The following is a 15878-nucleotide window of genomic DNA, read 5'->3' on the forward strand; positions in this document are numbered from 1 at the left end:
AACATGTAGTTTAAGACATTCAAAGTGTTCTATAGATTCACAGAGCTTTGTTTATAGTCAGATTTTAAGGAAATACTCCACTCTGCCTTTTTTTTCTCTCAACTCAAAGTGACTCCCTGTGATTAAAATTATGTCACAGCATAATCTTAATTACCTCTGATTATCCCTACCTAGCATTAAACCGGGCCCACAGTCCACAGCCTTTCAGCGGGTGTCTGGCTGTGAGGCGTTCATATTAAATGACTAATAAATAATATGTCAGCCAGTCCTCCACATGACAAATGAGTGCTGGTTACTTGGGCTTTGGCAGACCAGGGGGTCAGTAGCTGCAGGGTAGACCTTCCCTTTAATTAAAGTACCTGCCACACTGAGCGACTCGATGTAGAGCCAGAGAAAGACTGTTTGTTACCTCCCTGTTTAATAAAAGAATGTCCTCTAAATACACTTAAATTAGATTTTCTTAGTTTTTATTTATTTATTTTTAAGTTATATTTTTGGGGCATTTTTGCCTTTTATGTTTGGACAGGTGAAGAGAGACAGGAAACGTGGGGAATAGAGTGGGGGAAGACGTGCCGCATTGTCTCGGCTGATAATCGAACCGGCGACCTCTGCAACGAGGACTATAGACTCTGAATGTGGGGCACTTAGACCGCTAGGCCACCAGCGCCCCAGATATTCTTATTTTAATACACTTTGCATTTTTATGCTTCTCTGTTGTCTTGATTTACACATTTTCCTGATATAACTGTTTCTGTGAAGTGCTCACAAATGGCCACCAGAGGGTAGCATAGCAACTTAATTACCAGCCCTGGCTGCTAGAATAAAAAGGAAAAAGAGGAGCCATTTTTACTTTTAATGGAGAGGGGCGCAGCCATTGTGCAGTTCTTTTATGTTTCTGCTTTCAAGTGGAAAAAAAAGATGAAAAAAAAAAACCAGTCCAGCACTGTGCAGGTTGTTCACCTCATCCTCAAACTCCAAACAGGGAATGGAAACATGTTTAATGGGGATACCTGTATTAAAAGACCTGTGTGAATATGCACAGCTCCACAGTCACCAGACGAAAACGTTCATGCACTTCAGGAAGCTCCAGTCAGTCGTGTTGAGGGCTCGGCTCCACAGGCAGCAGCCTCACTGTCATTCTTCTCTCTGTCACTGTGCCTCCAATCACTGAGATTTTAACAAGATTACCGGGAGCGAGTGGAAGCAATGGAGTACCAGTGTAATGTAATTATCAAGTGATGGAGTGCCTGAAACAGCTGTATTATCACTGGGCAGTCGCTTAACCCCTGTCAACACGTGAAGGATCACAGCCTCACTCCCTGTGTGATAAGAGACAAAGGTTTATCAGCATGTTGGAGTACAATCAGAGGCTCATGCTTCAGTTCCACACACAAAAACACAGATACATGGTGGGTGGTGAAGGTCTGTATCTTTGTGGGTTTTGAATGACATTGCACGTTGAATAATACCACAGAAGAAGAAGAAGGAATATCAATGTGCTTTGTTGTGAGAGAAGCTGAACCTTGAGTCACATATGCCCACAGACTCTGCAGGCTCATTCTTTTAGACCCAACCTCAGGGTCCTGGAGTGTCTCCTGACAACCACATTTCTCTCTTTTGCCACTTCCTTTTTACACAAGTATCCCAGTCTCCATAGCAACTCATCTCACATTTAGAAACATGGACAAAAGACACAGAAGGAAAAAAAAAAAAAAGGAAAAATAGGCAAGGACATACACAAATAATACATGTAGACGCACAATAATCAATAGAGCGAGTACACAACTGCAGAGACACAGGCAGACAGCAGCAGAGGCAAACAAGTGTCCGCAACCTTCTCCATGAAGAGGGAAATAACATGTTTTACATTTGGATAGTTGGATTTTAAACACACTCTGTGCCTCTCTTTGCTCCTACAGTTTAATCAGCTTTGCACCAAAGAAAAAGGGATGCTAATATTTACGCGAAAGAGACTTCTGAGTGTCTGAAAATGAACTTTAATTACCTTCTGCTTCTGTTTGCCATCCCTAACAACGATACTATGTCATGTTTATCAATCTGACTGTATTTGGATGAATTAGTCTGAGTTGAGATCACTTATCTCTTAAATAAAAGGTAAAGAAATAGGACTATTTATCTATTACGTATGGTCAGAATCTAGATATAAACACTCCCCTGCTCACCCCTCTTGTCGGTGAAGAGACGGTGGCCTTTGAGGACAAGTACCTCCAAGTATGATCCTCCATTGGTCAAGTTTTTACGACCAGAAAAGTCCTTCGTATAAATATCTTTGCTTACAACAACAGCCTCTCTCCTTGTCTTCGTCTTCCAAACGATGCATTTCATTTCGCCACTCTCTTTTTTTTTTAAAGTTATATTTTTGGCCGATTTGCTTTTATTTGACAGGACAGCTGAAGAGAGACAGGAAATGTGGGGAGCAGAGAGCGGGGGAAGACATGCAGGAAATGGTCGACCGGCAGGGAATCGAAGCGGCGACCCCTGCGACGAGGACTGTAGCCTCTGTATGTGGGGCGCTTAGACCGCTAGGCCACCAGCGCCCCCATTTTGCCACTCTCTAAATACAAAAGCGCATTTGTTACTAGTTTGTGTTTTCTGTGTTTCCTTACAAACTAGGGATGGGCATTGCAAGCCTAAATACCAAGCGTTTATCACTGGCAACTATTCGCCCCTCCATCCCGGAAAAAATATTTATATAATATATATCAGTCCCTCCAGGATTTCGTGGGATTTTTTTGTGATTGTTGCGGCCCAGAAAGCCTGAATTTGCGACAGCTTTTTGAAAAAATTGCGGTGAAAGTTGCGATTATTTTTTTTTTGCGTTTGTCCCCCAATAACATCTCAGGGGCAAGTAAATATACTAAATTACAGATGTTTTTAGAAAACATTCTTGATGTGGCCACTGACTGTATTTTGATTCTCTTGATTCACAGTAAAATGCCATGAAAGGACCGTATTGCACATTTACGACGGTCCCTGAATGCATCTCGCAGCGACTGATGCACAGTCAGTTCACGGCACTCTGAAATTACTCTGCATCTTTGATGACGAGGAGTTGATCAAAACTTACTGAATGTGTCTGATGTATCACCAAACTGGATTAAATCAAGCTGTAGACGCAGAGCTTTTTATGGTAACCACGGCAACAACGTCAAACATCAAATAGTAAACAGACGTCCCCCGGTTGTGTCTTTGTCACTAACACACACCGGGGGTAAAAATCATCAATGAAGATGAGACAGATGCATGGAGGTGAGGAGAGCTGGTTCATAAAGCACACCTGCTGCAGGTAGAGACCAAGCGAACACTGAGCCCCTCAATCTTTAAATAATAACGTTTTCCTGCCTGCTGTCCCCTCTTTTCACCCGTTCTCCCTGTGTGTTTTGTTGTTGAAAAGTGCCGATCAAGGGAGGACTTACATTTATGTTCCAAGGAAGTCAAATTGATGACAAAACTGATGACGTGCAGGGGCTGAGATTGAGGTAACTGTTCAAATTTGCGGGAAAGTTGAGGTGATTGTAAAAAAATTGCAGGGCCGCGAAAAAATCGCGCTGATTGGTTGAATTTGCGTTGATAGTTGCGATCGCGAAATCGCAACTTCCTGGAGGGACTGATAATATATATATATTCACATATATTTACATATTTTCTTCTTTTTGCTAAATATATTTCGGTATAAACAAGAAGTAATAGCTGGGGTTAATTTTGTGTGTTTTTATGTATGATAATTGAGATTCAATCACAGTGTTATTGATTTGGATCTTCAAATCTGTCTTTGTCGGGTCCAGCTCTCTGAGGTTTAAAATGTAAAGTTGAGACGACAGCGACTCACACAGCACTTGTTGCGCTGCAGGTGGAGACAGTAAACGTAAACACTCCGTGACTGTGTGGCACACACGCGTTAACCAGCACTGGGAGGAGGTGCTGCTAGTAGTGTTCTGTCTCTATCTTTACGTTGGTGTTTCTGTGACGCAGCATCGTGGCGTGTATGTTTACATTTTACAGCCATGATCAGTCTCTGCAAGTTTTTCTTTTTCTTAATCTCACAACAGTAAACACGTATTTCAAGCGGCTTTCTCTAATGATTTCTTCTTCTTTTGCTGTTTAACGCAGTTAGCATTCTTCTTAGTCTGTTACATAATGCAGTTAGCATTTAGCTTTAAGACACTCTATAGCCACCGTCTGGTGGGAACACCGTATTACAACCAGGCACCGGTGAAAATGATGAAAAATTGTACTTTTAAAATGAGAAAATATTTGCATTAACTTTTCGATTATTGATCAGTGAACAAATATTCAAGCATTCAAAAATCATGTCTCACCTCTATTACAAACATGATGGTGCAAGATGGCGGCCTCAGTGAAGGGGACCTGCTACTGTGTAGACATTAGGGGCTCATTATAAGATTACAAAAAACAATCTATTATTTTCATGTGACTATACTCTCATTTAAATATACTTATGCATATTATTTATCATATTGTGTTCAGCTAAATGTCACTAAAAACTACACACTGCACCTTTTTAAGCCTAGTACTTTTCCAAGACTGGAGACTTGCACAGAGACGTCATCATCCTCCTCTGTTCTAACTACAGAGTTATCTGTATTCATATCTGGTCCATTAATATCCATATCTATAGATAGAGGACCTGCGGTGGACGTGGTTTTAAAGAAGAGAATACATTAAATCATAAAACATGAGGTCATAACTTCACAGCCAATGCCAGTGTGATTGTTGTTCTCATAAAGCATCAAACAGGGTTTCAGTTTTCCTGTTATTCTTCATCTCTCTCTGTTTTTGTTTGTTGGTAGAAGAAATAAATGTTTCCATCACATACAACTTAAGTCATCAATGGTGAAGCTTTATCAGACATTTGGCATTCACAAAAAAAGGGTACATCTCAATCAAAGATCTTGTTCAGTGTATTCTAAGCAATCTTATTCCTCATCAAAACTTGAGAAATGCATTACCCACAATGCAACCTGACAGCTCTTATGCAGCATTGATAGACTGTATAAAAAATGGACGTAGTGCCCATGGCTTTACCCATCTATTTCTGAAGCCCTTTAGTCTGTTTGCTAACAGCTTCAGGGTGCCCGCCTGTCAATCAAGTCAGCCAAGTCCTTATTTGGGCAAAACTCGTAAGTTGAATATCTTCAAAAATAACGAGTTATAAAAAATTCACCCCTTTTATAGTGTGTGCCAAGAGAGAAATTAGCTACTCAGACCTAAACCTTTTTTGAACCAGGCTGTAAACATGACTATTTCTGCTGTTAAGATCATCTTTGTTTAATGGGTGTGTATGTGGTTTCCAATGTTTCCGCAGCCAGCCTCTAGTGGACGCTCGAGGAACTGCAGTTTTTAGCACTTCTGCATAGGCTTCATATTGTAAGATTGGAGTTTGCCTCTTGTTAGTATTATGTTGTGCTTTAGTAGTTGCCTGGAGTAAATAGAATCAGTCGAGCAGTTTGAAGCCGTAACTGTCGCAGACTCGAGTGACATCACTTGAGATAAATAAGCAGAATTCCAAAACCGAGTCCTGAAGTCAAAAAGTTCCTTACAGTTTTCATCCGTCTTGTAGCGCTGTCTCATTTCTACGATCCAGTTAATACTGGTCATAATTTAATTTTGTATGTCATTATCCACAATACATTTTGATCAGTAATGCCTGGAATGAAAATTTCAATCAAAAGCACTCAGTTGCAGATTGAAGTGGATATCTTAAACCGAAAGCCCAATACAGAATCAGAATCAGAAATACTTCTTTTCCGGGGAGGGAAATTCAGTCTTTACAGAGCTTTTATAAACTGTTTGAAAAAAAGGTCAAATGTATATATTTATAGAAGAAGGAGTAAAATAAGATATAAATACGAATAAGATTAAATAAAATAAAGATCGAACAAAATAATACTAAAGTATATACAAATACTCAAAACAGCAGATGTGCAGACACATTGTGGATGTCTGAAATGACAGCTGTTAGGTTGAATGTCACTTTGGGTATCTTTTCTAACAGATTTTACTCATAAGAACAGTTTAATGAGGAGAAATGCTGTTACTGATATTGAAAATATAATCACTGATGAGAGAGTGTGTACTTTAAATGTATTTGTCCTCTCAAGTTCCTAAATCTTGGATGTGACTTTCCACCTCTGCTTGTGTGGAGGTGTTGGGCCTGACTGCCTCCTTGCATTTTCTAATACGTGTGTGTATGTTAGAGGAGAGTACAGGGTGTATACATGGTTTACAAACTCAAAGATGGAGTGTTTAGCAGCTGAGTCTCTGAGCAGAGAGGAGGAAGACTGACAGATGGACAGAGCGAGCGAGGGGATGAAGAGAAAGCTGTCTTTACTGAGGAGCGGTGGATTGACAGATTGAGGCAGTGGTCCGGGCCTGTGTGCAGGGCACACCCTTAAAATCAGCGTGTTTATTTGGCGAGGAGTGCAGGTACAGAGCCGTGTTGAGACGTCCATCACGGCAGCTTACCGTCTGAGTCTGACTCGTTATAAGTGAGCGCCGTGTTTCAGAGTGTGCCGCCTGTCAGTGTGTGTTTGTGCAGCGTTTACGTACTTACTCACATGGAACAAAACTTTACCAAGGATGGACATCAGTGTGTGATCGGTGTGTGTGTGTGTGTGTGTGTGTGTGTGAGTCATCCTGTATACCATTCAGATGTAGCATCTCTGCAGTGTCTGAGTCACCATGCAGCAGTGACAGAGAGAGGGGCGAGAGAGTGAGCTCTGTGGAGGGAGAGAGAGGGAGAGAGAAGGGGGGCAGATAACAAAGGAAGCTGATAGGATGAAAGAAAGATCATGACATTATCTTATGCTTTTCATCTGACTCTTTTCTGCAGCCTTCACTTCAGACTGTCAGATGTGTTATCTTGTAAGACTGATAGTTTTTCAATCCAGAGATGCAGGAAAAAACTTCACAAATGTCAACACCTTGTCGTAGAAATATTGCAAATTCTTATATTTCTGATGCTGAAAGATGGTGGTATAAAGAGAGAGCAGTAGTTTGATGCTAAATGATGCTTTTGTACGTTTATATACGACTTTAATTTTCTTGTAATCGCCTCCAAAGCTGCGAAAGCCCCTCACTGAATAAAAAAGACAGATAAAAACAATAAAAGCTGACATAACTTTCTGTAATTTTAACATTTATGATATTAAACCTCTGAGACTTGCATCCTCAGCTCTCTGTTTTCATGTAAAATATCAAGCTGCTCATTTTCCCATCATCCCCTCCAAAAGCAAATGTCAGAGGCAGCGTCTCCTGTGTGTTTTCTCCTATTTGTTTATTGTCTGTCCTTTTCTTTTTTTTTTTTTTCCCCCTCTCTCCCACACTCTCATCCCAAGGTGTCGCCTCTCGCAGGCTCGGCCCTTAAAGGCACCGCGCATCAATATTTAATCGCTGCAATGACACAAAGCAAAATCCATTAGCTGAATGCAAATAAGAGCCGTTGAGTTCCTCGTTAAAAATGGCTGCAGGAAGTCCGTAACAAAGAGAGAATCTGACGTTCGGATTCAGTGGTTCTTATTTTTCACCGGAGGAGCTGTTGTGTGTGCTTGCTGCTGGAGTTGGGGGGGTAATTGCCTGCAATTGCAAAGCAATTTCTAACACTAATGGGTAAATTGCAGGGTGTAAAGGCGGTTTGGTGAATGCGCCAATTACAGCAAACGATCTACTATGAGATGATAAAAGGTCTGAGATTAAGATTGTTTAACACGGGTTGTTATTATACAACACAAACACAGGTTGTAGGAAATTGATTCACAGTGGTTATCATGGCAGCGAGGAGTGTCTGCTCAACAAAAGGCCTGACACTGATAGTGTCCTCCGCGTGTTGGAGACCTCTTTATCAGATCTGTCACATCACGGCGTCCAATGGAATCAAACGGACTCGTATGGGCGACGGAGTGAAATCAATAAAGCAGCACAGGAGTTTTTTTCCCCTTCGAGTCTGTAAGGTAATGTTTCAGTCACCTCATTGTTTTTATTAAAGCACCATGTTGTAACACACCACAGATACCACTCACCATATTTAATTCACCACACATTGATGGACCTGCTGTTATATGTTGCTTACAGTCCCATTAGACATGAAAACCCCTCCCCCCCAAAAATCTCTCACTTTTTAATGAGATTTGGAGTGCCTGTGTCACCCCACTGCGAAGCCATGGGTGACAGGGAGGAGGACAAAAGGAGGCCTGATGCTCGGGTTTTGGGGAATACCCCCCCACCACATCCACTTCCACTCAACCCACACACAACACACACACACTCCTACCACTGGATCCCATCTGGTGATAGGGCATTGAGAGGAGACTGAATAAAGCAACTATTGGCACACACGCATGCATGTCCATGCACAAACACACACACTTCAATCCAAGTGCCCTGGCTGAATTAATTGGGTAAATGCCTCCCTCTCTAACCTCCCCAATGTTCCTATCTCTCATCAGCATCAACCTGCAATAAAATAGGTTTGTTTTTGTGTCTTCATCCCAAATTAAAAGTATTAAAGCACAACAATGTGCATTTTTGAAGGAAAAATAAAGCAAGAAGTAAATTTTCTTGATGCAAAAATTAAAGTATGATGTTTAAAGACTAAAATGTTTTAATAAGGGATTTAAAATCTTGATTTAGATTTAGAATACTTTGTCAGTCCCCGAAGGGCAATTCAGTTTTACAGTCAACCTGTCCATAGTACAGAATATACAGTAAAGGAAATAAGGAAATAAATAACACGTCATGACATCAGAAACTACCACAACCAGTGACCGTACAGCAAAGTGGGATGCAAGGTAGTTCCCAATTTATTCTGCCTTTCGTGCATTTCATGTATTTACATTGAAGGTCATTCTTAAAGCTGCAGTGAAAAGTCTGACCATCAAAAAGGCCTTGTCTTCAGATATCTGCCTTCACTCCTTCCACTTTTTTTTTTTTTTAACTTTTTTAAAATTTTATTCTTTAAACTTTTTTATTTGAATTTTCTCAGACAGATACAAAACAAACAGATAAATGCACAAAAATGTGACATTTTGGGGTTTGGAATCAATCAGCAACAATGTGAAATATGCAATTTACATTAAGATAAACTACCCCTGAAAAAGAAAAAATAATAATAATACTGAAAACAAAAACAAACAAACAATATTAAAAACATGTAGGTACTTTAATTTTAGGTGCCTGGAGTCCTGTGAGGACTGAGTTAGGTTACAGTGTTTCTGAATTAAAAGGGCAGAAACGAATTGCTTGGAACTGCAGGCAGGTGAATTTTTTTTTAATGTAATTCTGAAAGGGATTCCATTCCTTTCACGTTTTTAAATGCATGATTAACTTTATTTAATGGAGGAATTTTCCTTTAATCCAGCAGTTTTGCTAAAGTATTACATAATAACTTCATGTCTGTAAGTCCCCGTCTTAAAAGTAAAAGTTCTGTTTTTGTTTCTATCCACTTTGTTGGAGTTACATCATTTTCAAACTGTTGGAGCGTTAGAGGCGGGATCAGAAGAAAAATAGGAACGACTATTTTTTGTGTCTGATGTGAATATTCTCATCCATATCTGAAGATAACTCTCAGCTGATCTTGCATCACGCTGTTGTGTTTAAAACGTGTGTGTGTGTGTGTGTGTGTGTCCGTGTGCTCTTGACGAAGATGTGATGAAGGAGACTTTCTAACTTGGTAATATTAGAGCGCCTCGCCCCACAGGCTCCCCCGTGACGAGCTGATGACGCACTTCCTGAGAAGGTGGAGGAAAAAGTGTGGATTTGTGTGTTTGTGTGTGTGTGTGTGTGTGTGTGTGTGGAGGGTGGGGTGGGGGGCAGCTAAATATACACCAGCTGAGGAGATAGTGCTAAAGGCCGGCATGTGCAACCAATCATGCTTCCTGACTCGTGCAGGAGGAGGATCCTGCTGCTGCTTTACGAGCCAATCGGCACAGATTCTAAGCAATTATGTGTGTGTGAGAGTGTGTGAGTTAGCGTGTGTGTGTCCTTGTTACCCAGCTTTCATGCAGAGGTGCAACATATAGAATAGGATCATTTAAGGTCTTGAATACCATGATGCCTGGCTGTAGTTCTGTCTGCGTTCTGCAGCTCTATGTGGAGTTCAGTTCTGTGCACGCCCTCGGAGGTGTTACGCAGAGATCCGTCACTGAGCACCATGGACAGCTCACGTGTGGATGTGTGTGAGTGCAGGAAGTAGGAGAGCCTGCACAAAGTTACAGATCTATTTTCTTCCAGCCCTAGAGGAAAAGTATTTCTCTGGTTGAAGTTATTTTTAATGAAGGGACTCCTAAAAATGCTAATGACAGTGGGAAATAATTCAGGATTTTATGTTGAGGCAGACTGAAGCAGCAGATTTCGTCGTGATACTTTGAGGACAATAACTCCAGTCGGTCACACTGAAAGTGATCTTCATTTGTCCCGCTTGATCCTGAGTCAATATCTCATCTGAAGACTCATGCTCTCTCATCATCCTGTGACTCAGAGCGGCTCGAGGCACATTGTGCAAATCAGGAGCTTATTTATGAGCGGCACAGGATCTCAGGGGCCCGAGCACAACACAAGCACAGCCCTCTAGTCATTAAGGAGTGATTTTGGCATCCCCCCCTATCTCCCTCGGGGCTGCAGCACCACCTGCCCCCCACCTACATGTGAACAGTCATTTAAGATGCTGAACATATGCGCACGCATTCTCTCAATTTAGCATCCGTGCTGTCAGACACACGCCCACATGCTATATTTAAACATGTGATGCAAATAAAAACATTCAACTCTAGAGAACATTCGAAGAGCGTCTGTGTGACGCGTTTCTGCTCAAACATTTGCATCAATACGTAGGCACCGGGAGGTTGGTGCCTTGCTTCTTTCCTTTTATGCCTTTAGGTGTGACATGTTCGGTGTTAATGCGTGGATTGATGGGCACAGAGGGTTGCGGGTCACCTCCCTCACTTGCACCGGGACAGGAAGACTGGTTCTGCCTTGTTGACTCTGAGAAAATAGCATTTAGGGCCTGCTGCTGACACGTTTATTGAGCCTGTCAAATTAAAGAAAGCAATGAGCTGAGCTGGGACGGGGGTCACAATAACACACACACAAAGAGGCAAAGACACACACATACAGGAGCTAAGGGGAGGACAACCTAATGTTCTTTTTTTTTAAACATATCTGATCCAGAAATCTTCCATCAATCAAACACTGATCCGTGTGTCACCTTGGGCTTTAAAGAGCTCCTGCTGAGTTGTTTGACGTCACTGATGTTCTGGGACAGAATGTGGTCTGAATTTTACTTCACTTGTTCTGCTCTGCACGGCGCAGGAATCCACAAAGATCAGTCTAAAGATAACCTTGTAGGTTAAAGTATGTACGAAAGAGACGAGCAGACACTGCAATGCGAAGAGTTTGTAAAAATTAGTCATAAAGGGAGTAGTATGGAAAATGCATCATTATATTAGGCTTCCATCACAAATTTGTCATTTTAGGTTATTGTTTTCTAATAACAACAACAACAATTTTGCTTTGATGCATTAATGACTCTTAAACTTCTTAAAGCTCCTTTGAGGAGTTTTTGGCTGTTTTTAAAACAGACTGAAATTAATATTTGTTCTGCCTTTACAAAAGTAAACAAATCCATCAGCAACAATAGATTATTATAGATAGGTTTTAATGCTTGTACCCACTGCTGCACGGTAGGTGTCAGATGACGCGAGTGACAGGAAGCTGCATAAACAGCCTTTTTGACATTTTAAACAATAAAGACTCACAGTAGGTGATGTGATGGTGAAAATAAAATACAACAGGGAATGCCAAAATCAATTTCACCCTAATATCCCTCACAAAAGCTTTAAAGCTGGGGTTGGTAATCAGATTTAGATACACTTTTTGTCATACTGGTTAAAATGATCTTTATGTCCTGATGGCAATCATTACATGATGTGTTCCTAAAAAAGAGTGAAAAAAAACTGCTATCTACAGCCGGAGTAAACCTGGGAAAACACTAACCAATCACCGTTTTTTGGCTCCCCAAATTTTAAACCAATCAAATCCCGTCCAGCCGTTATGCCCTCCTCCTGCGCGTACATTTCCCCGGCGTGCACTCCTCCGAGTCCCCGTCTCCTGCCTCTACTTCCCCTGACTCTATTTACTGCCCCTCTCGCTCGTCCTCGGGCCTGTCCCCTCTGACCTGATGAGGTGCTTTGCTCAGGACTGTAGTCCGGATCAGAGTCTAAAAAGCTCTCACCAACAAGCAGAATAATTAATGACGTTCAGTAAGTCCTACAGAAAATATATATTTATTGTAGCGTCAGTCCGGACGCTGTAGTGATGACGAGCCGATTCGGGAACATGTTGAGCTTTGATAACCGGTCATTGTCGGCCGTGATCACGACAACCAACAAAACAACAATCAATGTTTGAATGAATGAAAAACTTCTCCTCTCCTCTCTCCCACTCGCACACTCTACACCTCTCCTGATGCCTTCACTGACCGTCAACACTGTAGGAATTAAGAACATCTACACTGAACACGTTTAATAAACAGTAGAGCTGTTACAGTATTATATGTGTTATAACTTTTCTCCTGATATCGTGTCACCAGTACAACTGGATAATGCTAGCATGCTAGTTGTGAGTACTAGGGGGCGTCGTTTTGGAGGAGCTCCAAGGGAGGAGGGGAGGGGTTAGACATGAGGAAAAGCTACATTCAAATTCATGCTGGTTTTCCGGGACTACCAACCCTAGCTTTAAATCACAGTTGAGGGGAGATAGTTTTATTTGCACATTTAGGTATTTAAGATTGGCTCATAAAAAGTATTTCTTAAGCTGGAAATGTACTTGCTTTTAACTGTGTGTACACATGTGCTTGATTGCCACGCATTCCTCGCACATCCTCAAAAATTAGTGCAATGCGAATGCAAGAAGCAGTATGCACATGAGGCAGTGTAGAGGCAAAGGGGACGTGACGGTCAACAAAGCAGACCAGATCTGTACGGTGTGTCATTGCTACCACACAGCAATAAATATGACTGCCAAAATAGCTAGCAAGAGATGAAAACAGGTCTTAAACTGTTGTGTCCAAGCTTAGAAAATGTTGGAAAAACTGAGTGGGGGCGATGCTGATGTTGTTTTGCCTGGGCTGGTTCAGGAAATTCTCACTGGGCCGCTAAGCCCCAGATTCAACCTCTGCAAGTTCTGCCATGTCTTTTCTTTACATCCTCAGAATCTGGTTATTGCATACTTTCTTGTGTGTCTTCTAGAAAAGGGGTTCCCAAACTTTCCAGCCCTTGACCCACAAAATACAAGCTTCATACTTCATTTACCTGGTCTGCAGAAAATGATACACCTACATGCACATGTGGCTGTCTCCTGTGTTGTTATGAATTAACTGCTGCTACTGATGCTTTTGTTGTTGTCAACTAACCCTAACTCTAACCTTAGGAGTCATCTGGCAAAAAAAAGAGAGGCAGACAACTAATGAAAAAAAAAGTGTTTTATTTCAAATGTTAATATTTTTTCCCAAATATATTTAAAGTAATGGACAAAACATGAAATTTTAGATCACTTAAAGAAAAAAAAACACCTTGGGACCCCCATTAATGTTTCACAACCCCAACTTTGGTTACCCCTGTTCCGGAGGTATCCTCAAGTTGGATGCGCAGTGCATATAGTCAAGTATGTGAACACCTCCACTGCAGTTCTTTAAACCTTGCCTCTGCTGGTGGCTTGCTTTAGGATAGTCAGGAAAAGAAAAGTAACTTTAATGTGATCAGTCTGTGGTGAAACCTTCTGGTACTTTCATTGATTTGTCTTATTTTGATCTGCAGAACAGACACGTTGGTCATCTTGGCTCATAATGACGTTTAATTTGATTTGAATCTCATGAGCCACCTCCCTGGCGTTACCCCTGATAAACCTTCAGAGCTGGGTTGTGTTCAGTGTCTTCATGTCCTCTGAAGATTTTCTGAGAAGTATGTGCTGAAGCTTTATTGGAGTAGGTAGGGGTTGGCTCTTTAATCGAAACAACACCTCCAAATGGCTCAATAAGTGCTCCTCCTCCCTCTCATCTCCATTAAGAGGTTAGAACAGTCAATAGGTCCGGCCGAGCACGGGGGACTCACCCTATTGATTACACCGACGGGGGGAGGAGGGCAGCCAGTAAGTGGCCACTTCCTGTGGCCTTGTTGGAACTGCTCAAACTCCCTCTGCTGAAAGCTCTATGATTCCATGATGTACTGAATACAAACTGGATTTTAAAACTGATCTTTCCTTCAGCCTCTGTTTACCTCATATTCATAGTAATATTATTTTTTAGGGAGAAATCAGCGAATAGGCTGTGAAAGATTTTGCACTCCAACCCCCTCTCTCACTAATGTCTTAAAGAGCCAGTACCAGATTGAGTCTTTTCCAGCATCATGCTCTTCTTCATAAAGTAGAAATGGCGATCTTTGGTGCATTTCGACCAAGAGTTGCGGGGTCTTTTAGCCCCCAGAACTACTTTACCCTGAACTAAAAGGTTCCTGGGCCCCCATCTGTGTTTCGACCGCGTAGATTGTGCAAATCAGGCCAGTGACGTATGGAGGAAAAAGAAGTAAATACACTACACCACCAGACCAATAGAGTGCAGTAAAACAAAGACGAATGCCATTCATCACAGATGACACGGACAGGCAGGTATCACTATGAGCAACACAACAGTTAGCCTGTTAGCATGAAGAGACTCAGCTCGCGCTGTTTTAGATGGTGCTATATTTCATCACGGATGGATTCACTGAATCAACACGTGAGAGGAGATAAGCGCGAGTAGCAAAGACGTTTCAACACGGCTTTAAAATCCTTTTTAAATCAAATAGCCGTGGCAGAGATCGGCTGGTGTTTTGGTTTAAACCGCGACCCTGTTAACTGCCAACTTTCAGTCGGATGCATCCCTCATATACGTCTTTAGACAATCATTAAATATCTAATGAGGATATTTTGAAATCTTAATAAAAACTAAACTAGTTTGCATTCCCAGGAACTCCCTCTGTGTTTCAACTGCTGTGTAAACTCCACAAACACTGACACGTTCAGCTGAAGGTCTCCAGTTTACAGGGTCACTTTTAAAAGCGTAACACCGGAAGAGACGCATTCGCTGTGGGCTGAGAGAAGACTACTGTTACAAGCTGCTAAATCAAGTGACTCACAGCTTCTTCTTTTGAAAAGTACACAGATGTGTATGATGTTATTGTGGACGGCGGGCGGAATTAAAACACTGCGGTTAATCTACCAATCAGACACGTTCAACATTGCAGGCCCTGCTCCCCAAAAGCGCCGGGACCTTTGAAAAGTACTAACCTCCCTGGCAGGGGCTTTTTAGGGGAGAAATGATCTACCCCTGAACAAAATTTTATCCCTGGGTCCACAGGTCAAAACGCATTTATAAAAACGATAATGATAACAATACCTGAGATTGATATGTCCCCTCTCAAGACACCTAAGGTTGCTTCACATGGGAGAGCAAACAATCAAAAATCATCCTAAATTAGACTGAATTCAGGGAACAAACAGAGCTAGCTTTCCTTTGACTGTAGACATATCCACATCAATATCTACTGTAGATACATTTTGAAGTATCAACCTATAGCCAGTCTGTGCTCCTCGGATCAGCACGCTATGGCCCCTGCCTTCGCCAGCTGCCTAGTCTGCATTACACCTGACCCCTGTGCCTGTCCCTGCGGCAGGTGGGCCCACAGGACAGCAGCTCAGTGTCATTTTTCTGGGGGGTTGGGCTGGATCAGGCCTCATGGATACAAGCCTGGCTCCTAGACGCTTGTCAGTGAGCATCACCTGAGGGGGGAGCCCTGCTCTTTCTGTTG

The 15878-nt window shown here is 41.9% G+C and overlaps 1 protein-coding gene across 1 annotated transcript in view; it reads left to right on the plus strand.

Annotated features, from left to right (window-relative positions):
- Positions 1 to 15878, plus strand: part of igdcc3 (immunoglobulin superfamily, DCC subclass, member 3) — a 167959-nt gene that overhangs the window by 2077 nt on the left and 150004 nt on the right. The gene's annotated exons all lie outside the window — the stretch shown is intronic.

Source organism: Notolabrus celidotus, chromosome 3, assembly GCF_009762535.1.
Source record: "Notolabrus celidotus isolate fNotCel1 chromosome 3, fNotCel1.pri, whole genome shotgun sequence".
Classification (NCBI taxonomy): domain Eukaryota; kingdom Metazoa; phylum Chordata; class Actinopteri; order Labriformes; family Labridae; genus Notolabrus; species Notolabrus celidotus.